The 11,024-nt window shown below is 37.2% G+C and overlaps 1 pseudogene; it reads right to left on the reverse strand.

Moving 5' to 3' along the window:
• Positions 1–5,062: 5,062 nt before the first annotated feature.
• Positions 5,063–5,162, reverse strand: LOC111750117 (U6 spliceosomal RNA; annotated as a pseudogene).
• Positions 5,163–11,024: the final 5,862 nt, after the last annotated feature.

Below are 11,024 nucleotides of genomic sequence, written 5' to 3' on the forward strand. Positions count from 1 at the left end.
GAAAGTGAACAGGACTTGAAGCACTTACAAATGAAGATCAAAGACCACAGCCTTCAGTATAGACTGCACCTCAACATAAAGAAAACAAAAATCCTCACAACTGGGCCAATGAGCAACATCATGATAAACGGAGAAAAGATTGAAATTGTCAAGGATTTCGTTCCACTTGGATCCACAATCAACAGCCATGGAAGCAGCAGTCAAGAAATCAAAAGACACATTGCATTGGGTAAATCTGCTGCAAAGGACCTCTTCAAAGTGTTGAAGAGCAAAGACGTCACCCTGAAGACTAAGGTGCGCCTGACCCAAGCCATGGTATTTTCAATTGCATCATATGCATGTGAAAGCTGGACAACGAATAAGGAAGACCGAAGAAGAGTTGACGCCTTTGAATTGTGGTGTTGGCGAAGAATATTGAATATACCATGGACTGCCAAAAGAAAGAACAAATCTGTCTTGGACGAAGTGCGGCCAGAATACTCCTTAGAAGCAAGGATGGCGAGATTGCGTCTTACATACTTTAGGCATGTTGTCAGGAGGGATGAGTCCCTCCAGAAGGACATCATGCTTGGCAGAGTACAGGGTCGGCCGAAAAGAGGAAGACCCTCAATGAGGAGGATTGACACAGTGGCTGCAACAATGAGCTCAAGCATAACAACGTTTGTAAGGATGGCGTAGGACCAGGCAGTGTTTCGTTCTGTTGTGCATAGGGTCGCTATGAGTCGGAACCAACTCGACGGCACCTAACAACAACAACAACAACAACAACAACAACAACAACAACAATCTAGTTAGTGAATTCCCCTCTCAATCCCTCCCCACCCTCATAACCATCAAAGAATGTTTTCTTCTGTTTAAACTTTTTCTTCAGTTCTTATAATAGTGGTTTCATACAATATTTGTCCTTTTGCAACTAATTTCACTCACCATAATGCCTTCCAGATTCATCCATGTTGTGAGACATTTTGAGGATTCATCATTGTTTTTTATCATTGTGTAGTATTCCATTGTACGTGTATACCACAATTTGTTTATTCATTCATCTGTTGATGGGCACCTACGTTGTTTCCATCTTTTTGCTATTGTGAACAGTGCTGCAGTGAACATGGGTGTGCATGTATTTATTCGTGTGAGGGCTCTTATTTCTCTAGGATATATTCCAAGGAATGGAATTGCTAGATCCTATGGTACTCCCATTTCTAGCTTCTTAAGAAAGCCAAATTGATTTCCAAAGTGGTTGTACCATTTTACATTCCAACCAACAGTGTGTAACCATTCCAGCCTCTCCACAACCTCTCCAACATTTATTATTTTGTGTTTTCGGATTAGTGCTAGCCTCATTGGGGTGAGATGGTATCTCACTGTAATTGTGGTTTGCATTTCTCTAATGGCTAATGGTCATGAGCATTTCCTCATCTATCTGTTAGCCACCTCAATGTCTTCTTTGTTGAAATGTCTGTTCAATTCTTTGCCCATTTTTTAATTGTTTTTTTTGTCTTTTGTTGTTGAGGCTTTGCAGTATTTTGTAGATTTTAAAGATTTCACCCTGATTGGATATGTCGTAGTCAAATTTTTTTCCCAGTCTGTAGGTTGTCTTTTTACTCTTTTGGTGAAGTCTTTTGATGAGCATAAGTGTTTGATTTTTAGGAGCTCCCAATTTTCTAGTTTCTCTTCTGGTGTTTGTTCATTGTTAGTTATGGTTTGTATTCTGTTTATGCCATGTATTAGGGCTCCTAGCGTTGTCCGAATTTTTTCTTCCATGATTTTCATTGTTTTAGATTTTATATTTAGGTCTTTGATCCATTTTGAGTTAGTTTTTGTACATGCTGTGAGGTATGGGTTTTGTTTCATTTTTTTGCAGATGTAAATCCTGTTATGCCAGCAACATATCTTAAAGAGATGGTCTTTTCCTCATTTAACGGACTTTGGGTCTTTGTCAAATATTATCTTCTCATCGGTGGATGAATTTAGATCTGTATTCTCAATTATCTTCCATCGACCTGTGTATCTTTTGTGCCAGGAGCAGGCTGTTTTGACCACTGTGGCAGTATAATAAGTTCTAAAATCAGGTAGTGTGAGGCCTCGCACTTTGTTCTTCTTCAGTAATGCCTTACTTATCTGGGGCCTCTTCCCTTTCCATATGATGTTGGTGATTTGTTTCTCCATCTCATTAAAAAACGTCATTGAAATTTGAATAGGGATTGCATTGTATCTATAGATCACTTTGGGCAGAATTGACATTTTCACAATGTTGAGTCTTCTTATCCATGAGCAAGATATGTTTTTCCACTTATGTAGGTCTCTTTTGGTTCCTTGCAGTAGTGTCTTGTAGTTTTCTTTGTATGGGTCTTTTATATCTCTGGTTATATTTATTCCTAAGTATTTTATCTTCTTGGGAGCTATTATAAATGGTATTTATTTGGTGATTTCCTCTTCAAAGTTCTCTTGTTGGTGTAGAAGAATCCAACACATTTTGTATGTTTATCTTGTAACTTGATACTTTGCTGAAATCTTCCAGTAGCTTTCTCATGGATTTTTTGGGATTTTCTCTGTATAAAATCATATCATCTGCAAATAGGAATGCTTTACTTCTTCCTTACCAATTTGGATACCCTTTATTTCTTTTTCTAGCCTAATTTCTCTAGCTAGGACCTCCAGCACAATGTTGAATAAGAGTGGTGATAAAGGGCATCCTTCTCTGGTTCCCATTCTCCAGGGGAATGCTTTCAGGCTCTCTCCATTTAGAATGATGTTGGCTATTGACTTTGTATAAATGCACTTTATTATGTTCAGGGATTTCCCTTCTATTCCTATTTTGCTGAGAGTTTTTATCATGAATGGGTGTTGAACTTTGTCAAATGCCTTTTCTGTGTCAATTGATAAGATCGTGTGGTTCTTATCTTTTGTTTCATTCATGAGATGGATTACATTGTTTGTTTTTGTAATGTTGAACTATCCCTGCATACCTGGTATGAATCCCACTTGGTCATGCTGAATTATTTTTTTGATATGTTGTTGAATTCTATTGGCTAGGATTTTGTTGAGGATTTTTTCATCTATGTTCATGAGGGATATCGGTTTGTAATTTTCTTTTATTCTGGTGTCTTTACTGGTTTTGGTATCAGGGTTATGCTGGCTTCATAGAATGTGTTCAGGAGTATCCCATCCTTTCTATGCCCTGAAATACTTTTAATAGTGGTAGTGTTAACTCTTCTCTGAAAGTTTGATAGAATTCTCCAGTGAAGCCATCAGGGCCAGGGCTTTTTTTTTTTATTGGGAGTTTTTTAATTACCTCTTCAGTCTCTTCTTTTGTTACAGGTTTATTTAGCTTTTCTACTTCTGTTTTTGTTAGTTTAGGTAGGTAATGTGTTTCTAGAAATTTGTCCATTTCCTCTAGGTTTTCGAATGTGTTGGCATACAATTTTTCGTAGTATTCTGATTCTTTTAATTTCAGTTGGATCTATCGTGATATTGCCCATCTCATTTCTTATTCAGATTATTTGTTTCTTCTCCTGTTTTTCATTCATCAGTTTGGTCAATGGTTTGTTGATTTTTTCCAAAAACCAGATTTTGGTTTTGTTAACTCTTTCAATTGTTTTTCTATTCTTATTTCTGCTCTGATTTTTATTATTTCCTTTCTTCTGGTGCCTAAGGACTTCTTTTGCCACTCTCTATTTGTTCAAACTGTAGGTTTAATGTTTTGATTTTGACCCTTTCCTCTTTTTAGGTAGGTGCATTTATTGCTATAAATTGACCTCTGAGCACTGCTTCTGCTGTGTCCCAAACGTTCTGGTAGGATGTGTTTTCATTGCCATTTGATTCTATGAATTTCTTTATTCCATCTTTGATTTCTGCTGGCCTAGTAGTTTTCGAGCAAGGTGTTGTTCAGTTTCCATGTATTTGATTTTTTTTGTTGCTTTTTCTGTTATCGATTTATACTTTTTTGGCTTTGTGGCCAGAAAAGATGCTTTGTAATAGTTTGATGTTTTGGATTCTGTTAAAGCTTGCTTTGTGGCCTAATATGTCATCCATTCTACAGAATGTTCCATGTGCATTGCAAAAGAAAGTCTAATTGGCCACTGTTTACTGGAGTGTTCTGTATATGACTATGAGATCAACGTGTGGATTGTGGCATTTAGATCTTCCGTGTCTTTACTGAGCTTCTTTCTGCATGTTCTGTCCTTCCTCTAAAATGGTGTATTGAAGTCTCCTACTGTTATTGTGGAGCTGTCTATTTGTCATATAAAATTTAAGTCCAAAATGGAATGCTTTCTTACAGCATTATTCCCTCCCTAATAAAGGCAGTTTAAGACATTAAACCCAGTGCCATCGAGTCGATTCTGACTCATAGTGACAATATAGGACAGAGTAGAACTGCTCCATAGAGTTTCCAAGGAGCACCTGGCAGATTCGAACTGCCGACCCTTTGGTTAGCAGCCATAGCACTTAACCACTACCCCACCAGGGTTTCCATTAACTCGTTAGAAACCTTGAATTCATTTTGTACTTTTTAAAAAAAAAAAATTTTGTTGTGCTTTATGTGAAAGCTTACAAATCAAGTCAGACTCTCATACAAAAAATTTATAAACACCTTGCTATATATTCCTAATTGCTCTCCCCCTAATGAGACAGCACACTCCTTTCCTCCTCTATTTTTTTCGAGTCCATTTGGCCAGCTTCTGACCCTCTCTATCCTCTCATCTCCCCTTTAGACAGGAGATGCCAAGATAGTCTTATGTGTCTACTTGATCCAAAAAGCTCATTCTTCACCAATATCATTGTCTATCCCATAGTCTAGTCCAATCCCTGTCTCAAGAGTTAGCTTTAGGAATGGTTCCTGTCTTGGGCTAACAGAAGGTCTGGCGATCATGACCTCCAGGGTCATTCTAGTCTCAATCAGACCATTAAGTCTTGTCTTTTTATGAGAATTTGGGGTCTGCATCCCACTGCTTTCCTGCTCCCTTAGGGGTTCTTTGTTGTCTTCCCTGTCATCGGTTGTAGCTGGCACCATCTAGTTCTTCTGGTCTCAGGCTGATTTAGTCTTTGGTTTATGTGGCCCTTTAAAAATATGGAATACTTCACAAATTTGCATGTCATCCTTGCACAGGGGCCATGCTAATCTTTGTATCATTCCAATTTTAGTGTATGTGCTGCCAAAGCAAGCTCAACTTCTTTTCTCTTACTGCTGTCATGGAAGTAGTCATTAAACATCGTCAATTCTGCCCCCCAAGAGTCTCTGAAATGTATACTCCCCAGTTCCTCCAGTTATTCTCCCTCCTCCTCTGCCCTCCCCTGCCAAAATCTCACTTCCTTGCATAAGATTTTCCATTAATTCCCCATTAGTCACAAGATTCCTTAACTTCCCCAACAAAGCTTTTTATTCCGGCTTCAACTTTTCTCTCCACCCTGAGCAATAACCACTTTATTGCTCTCTATTCTCCAGCCACACTGAACTTCTCATGTTTTTTAACAATTACTTCTGGCCCCTTCATACGGCCATTCTTTTGCATATGCCTTTCCTTTTCCCTCAAATGTTCTCTAGAGTAGGGTTTTCCAAACTTTTTTCATAATTAGAATCAGGTGGAGTGTTTGTTAAGCAATACAGTTGCACAGCTGCCCACACTGCTCTCAGGCTCTGATTTAGTCAGTTTGGGATGGGTCCAATGAGCCCTGGCTCAGTGGTTCAAGTGTTTGGCTGCTAACCAAAAGATCAGTGGTTCAAACCTACCAGTCACTCTGTGGGAGAAAAACGTGGCAATCTGCTCCCATAAAGATTACAGCCTTGGAAACCTATAGGGCAGTTCTACTGTCCTGTTGGGTTGCTATGAGTCAGAATAAACTTGAAGCAAATGAGTTTGGTTTGCAATGGGTCCTGGGAAGCTACATATTTTAACAAGTGCCCTCACATTCATTATTCCTTCATTAGGGAAGTTTGAGAAACCCATCTCTCTCTTACTCTACCTTCAGAGTATAATTCTGTTATCCTTTCATGGGGAAACGTTTCTCTGAATGCCAGGCAGTATTTAGTCCTCCAGAATTTCAGGCATCTGCTTTAGTAGCACTTGTTACATACTTTTATTAGTATCACTAACCAGGTGGCATTATCATTTATCCGACAAAAAAATATTCAGTGATTTCTATTAGCTACATAATTAAGTCTTCACTCAAGTCAATTCAGCAAATGTTTGAGCATCTACTATATATTAGACACTATTCTTGGTCTCATGTAGAATTGAATAAGACAAGGTCCCTGAACAAAAGGAACTCAAAGAGTCTAAGTAGGAATGCCTCTGTTTAGCATTTAAGTCCTTCAGTATCTTGGCCCCACCTTCCTTTCTCTCATGGTGACCCCAAGTGTGTGGAGTAGAAATGCTCCATAGAGTTTCCAAGGCTGTGAACTTTCAGAAGCAGATTGCCAGGCCTGTCTCCCAAGGATTCTCTGGGTGGGCTCAAACCACCAATTTTCAGCTAGTAATCAAATGCTTAACCATTTACACCACCCAAACTAGATGGCAACTAACAAAAACAACAACCTTTCTCTTACTCTCTCTCAGAGGCCTCTTCATACTCTAAGCCCCCAATAGCACATGTGGAATACTTTTCTCTCCCCTTTTGATCTATTTCATTTCTGTGTTTTTTTTTAGCATTTAGCATTCAATAGATTTTCCATTGATTCTCTATTATTCACAGGATTCCTTAACTTCCCCAGTAAAGCTCTTCAGTCTGGCCTCAACTTTTCTCTCTAACCTGAGCGATAACCACTTTTCCTCGGGCTCCCTACTCTCCAGACCACACTGAACTTCTCACTACTTGGGAAATTCTTCTTTGTTCTCCTTGACTAGGACAAATCCTGCTGTTATTATGGTAACTCTGTATTATCTTCAAAACATTTGTCTAAGATTCAATTTCGTATTTGTTTATATGCTTCTTTGATTAATGTTTGTCTCACTCACTAAGCTGTAAGCTCCATGATGGCAGGAGCCATATCTGTTTTTGTTGTCCATTGTATTATAATTGCCTTGAGCCTACTTTTCAGGTGCTTAACAAATATTTATTAAATTAATGAATGAAAAAAAGTCTTAATTTTCCTATGTACTGGTCAAGTTGAATTACTGTAGGTTTTCTATACATGCCCCTGGTTTCCTCACCTCTGTGTCTTTGCGGTATCAAACTCCCTCTTATCCTTGAGTTCAAATTCAAATTTCATCTCCCAGGGCTTGCCCTCATTTCTCCTGCTGTAAAGGAGTTACCCCTCCTGGACTCCCATTACATTTTACGTGTGCCTCTTTATTAAACTTAATTATTTCTAACTTTTATTATAACTATTATTAAGCATTCTCCTCTCCCTTACTGGGCTATAAGCACTCTATTGGCTGGTGAATGTTTTATTCATCACTGTAAATTATTCCAATCTACTATGATGTCATTAGGCCTCATAATAGACATTCGATAAAATGTATGAGACAAATGACTGTAATTTATATTTTTGTTTCATATCTGATGAGACAAAGTAATTTAGAATGAAAATGTGATCACAATTTAAACGTCTGAAAGCATAATATTCCTGCATATCTGAGGGAATATGAACACAGGACAAATATACAAGAATGCTAACAGCTGAGCTCCTTGTTATAGCCCAGATGGAAAACAAACCAAATTCTTATCAATAGTAGAAAAGATAACCAAATTATGGTATAGTCCAACAATGGCATATTTTACCACAATGAAAATGAATGAACATTAATTGATGAATCTTAAAAATACAATGCTGTGTAGAAAAACAAAACACAAAAGAATACATATCATCCATTCCATTTATAGAGTTCAAAAAGGCAGAAGTAATTACATTGTTTAGGGATCTATACATAATGGTGTACATATAAAGGAAAACAAGAAAATAGTTACCGTGAAATTTAGAAGAGTGATTACCTGAGGAGGGAATAAAGAGGGCTTTTTGATTGAGAAGGGATACCTGGAGTGGTAGGAAGGCTTCTGTGATGTTGGCAGTGTCCTATTTTGTGACCTGAGATGTTTTCTTTACACCTCTGTTAATTTGTCTGTATGTTTATGCACTTTTCTATAAATTTTAAATATTTTGCAGTGAAAATGTTTCTTTAAAGGCAATGTGCTAAAGAATAGATAAAAGTGTGGTACAATTAGGTATGGCACTGGGGAATTAAATTTTACTCCATCCAATTTTGTAAGATTTTTAAAATCTTACTCATGACATCTGTTTGTTGTAATGATGTCCTATTCTACTTCTTAACTGGTTATAATTGGAATTAAATTTGGCTTGAATTTTCTGGTAATATAAAAAGATATGATTAAAAACATAAACTTAGTCACTGTAGTTATCCTTAGGGTAACTCTTTTTAAAAAAGAAATCATATTACTTAATAATAACATTCAGAATTTTTATTTATGACTGAAAAATTTAGCCCAGCCAAATCTCAATATACCTGCAGGTCTGTGAGAGTGCATATAGTTATTGTTGTGAGTCCTTGAGTTTTGGGTTGGCTTGTGACATAGCATCATCATGGTAATAACTGACTAATTTATAGGGAATAAATAAAATAACTAAAAAGTGAGATATTCCATAATTTACATGACAAATAAAAATATTTCTCTTTTCTGAATATCAGTTTATCTTGCTCACTATGCTGTGAATCAGATATAAAACATTCTAAATCAAACTTTAATAATAACAACTAAAATTCTTTGAGTACTTATTATGTGCCAGGCACTTAAATGGATTATTTAATTTGATTTTCATAACACCACATTGTGATATATACTGTTAATAGTAGCCGGGCACCATCCAGCTCTTCTGTCTCACGGCAAAGGAGGCAGTTGTTCATGGAGGCAATTGGACACATTCCATATTATCCTCCTATTCCTGATTCTCCTTTTTCTTCCATTGCTCCAGGTGAATAGAGACCAGTTGTGCCTTGGATAGCCGCTTGCAAGCTTTAAGACCCTAGGCCTACACAACGAACTAGGAGGGAAGACAGAAGCACTACGCACATTATTAGGCCAATTAACTGGGATGGCTCATGAAAATGACCCTAAACCTCCAAAAGAAGGAAACAAATCCCATGAAGTGTTTGGATGTAAAATAAATAGCCTCAGCAGCTACTCTTTTTTTTTTTTCTTTTGTCTTTGTTGTGAGTATATCTATCACACAACTTTTGCCAATTCAACGTTTTACAGGTGTAAAACTTTTTGACAGTTATTGCAATAATCAGCTATGCAATTCTACCCTTAATCAATATGATTTTTCCTTCACCATCAACTCCTTCTTTCTCCCTTCCACCTGCCCACTAATAAACTTTGTAACCACTAATAAACTTAGGTCTCTCTACATTTGCCTTTTCTGATATTTTTATGTAAATGAGGTCATACAGTATTTGTCCTTTTGTGATTGACTTATTTCACTCAGCATAATGCCTTCAAGCTCCATCCATATTGTTACATGTATCAAGACTTCATTTCTCCTACTGGCTGTATAATATTCCATCGTATATATGTACCACATTTTGTTTACCATTCATCTAGGTTGTTTATCCATTTAGATTGTTTCCAACTTTTGCCTATTGTGAATAGTGCTGCAATGAACATTGGTGTGAAAGTCTCTGTTTGGCAAGGCTACCATTACTGAACATTTTGATCAAAGATTCTATAGAACAATCCTGATCAAAAGAGGGAAAATGCAGAATAGAATTTCAAATTCTCATGGAATCCAGACCTTCTGGAGCCACAGGAGCTAAATGAATTCCTGAAATTATTGCCTTGAGATAATCTTTAAACCTTAAACCAAAAATATCCCTGAAGTCTCCTTAAAGGCAAACAATAGTTTAGCTTAACTATAAAAGAATGTCTGCCTTGAGCATTGTGCTGTTTCAAGATCTATCTATATGGGATTAAACTGACAACAACTGGAAAGTTTAAATAGGAAACTTAAGGGCAGTGAGTTGATATTAATGGGGGAGGAAAAACTCAGAAAAGGAGAATGAGAATGGTTGTATAACTTGAATGTAATCAATGTCACTGGATTGTTTAACTCATGTATATTTTGCTGTATATATTCTCAATAAAAAAATAAATAAAATTACATAAAAAGATAAATACTGCTTTTATCCCCATTTTATAGACTGGTTTATAATGCCATAAGTGACTCAACTCCTGCCTTCATCTCCCCAGTATCTAGAACTGCTCTTTCTTTTCACTCTCACTACTGACTTCTTAATTATTTGTACTTACCAGCTATGTTCCCGACTTCATGGACCAGCCCCTTAGTATGGTATACTTCCTCCTCTTTCCAAAATTGCCTGGTTATCTCCTGCTGTCTTTAGCTCTCAGCTCAGAAGTGTCTTACCCAAAAGAGGCTTTAGGGACCTGCTTCAACTTGGATCAGATTCTGTTATATGTTTTAGTTTCCTATTGCAGCTTTAACAAATAACTACAAACTTGGTGGCTTTAAACAATACAAATTCATTGTCTTACATATCTAGAAGTCAGAAGTCCTGACATGAAGGTATCAGCAAGGCTGTGTTCTTTCTGGAGGCTCTAGGAGAGAAGCCACATGTTTGTCTTTTCCAGCTTCTAGAGACTGCCTGCATTGTGGGACCTGCTTGTGGCTTCTTCCATCTTCAAGGCCAGCAGGGTAGCATCTTCAAATCTACCTCCATCTCTCTCTGACTTCTGCTTCCATCATCACATCTCCTTTTCTGACTCTGAACCCCCCCACCCCACCCCACTTCCCTTGTGATTATGTTGGGCTGACTTGGATAATCCAAGATAATCTTCCCATTTCAAGTTCTGTAATTTAATGACATAAAAATCTCTTTTGCCATGTAAGATGATATATTCACAGGTTTCAGGGGACCATTACTCTACCTACATAATATAATACATATTTCCTGGAAATTTTCATAACACTTACCATAGTTTGCAAGTCTGTATTTGCAGGATTATTGGGAAATATCTTCATTCTGTCCTTTGAGGACAAAGATTGTCTCTTACTA

This window comes from Loxodonta africana, chromosome 14, assembly GCF_030014295.1.
Source record: "Loxodonta africana isolate mLoxAfr1 chromosome 14, mLoxAfr1.hap2, whole genome shotgun sequence".
In the NCBI taxonomy this organism is placed as follows: Eukaryota; Metazoa; Chordata; class Mammalia; order Proboscidea; family Elephantidae; genus Loxodonta; species Loxodonta africana.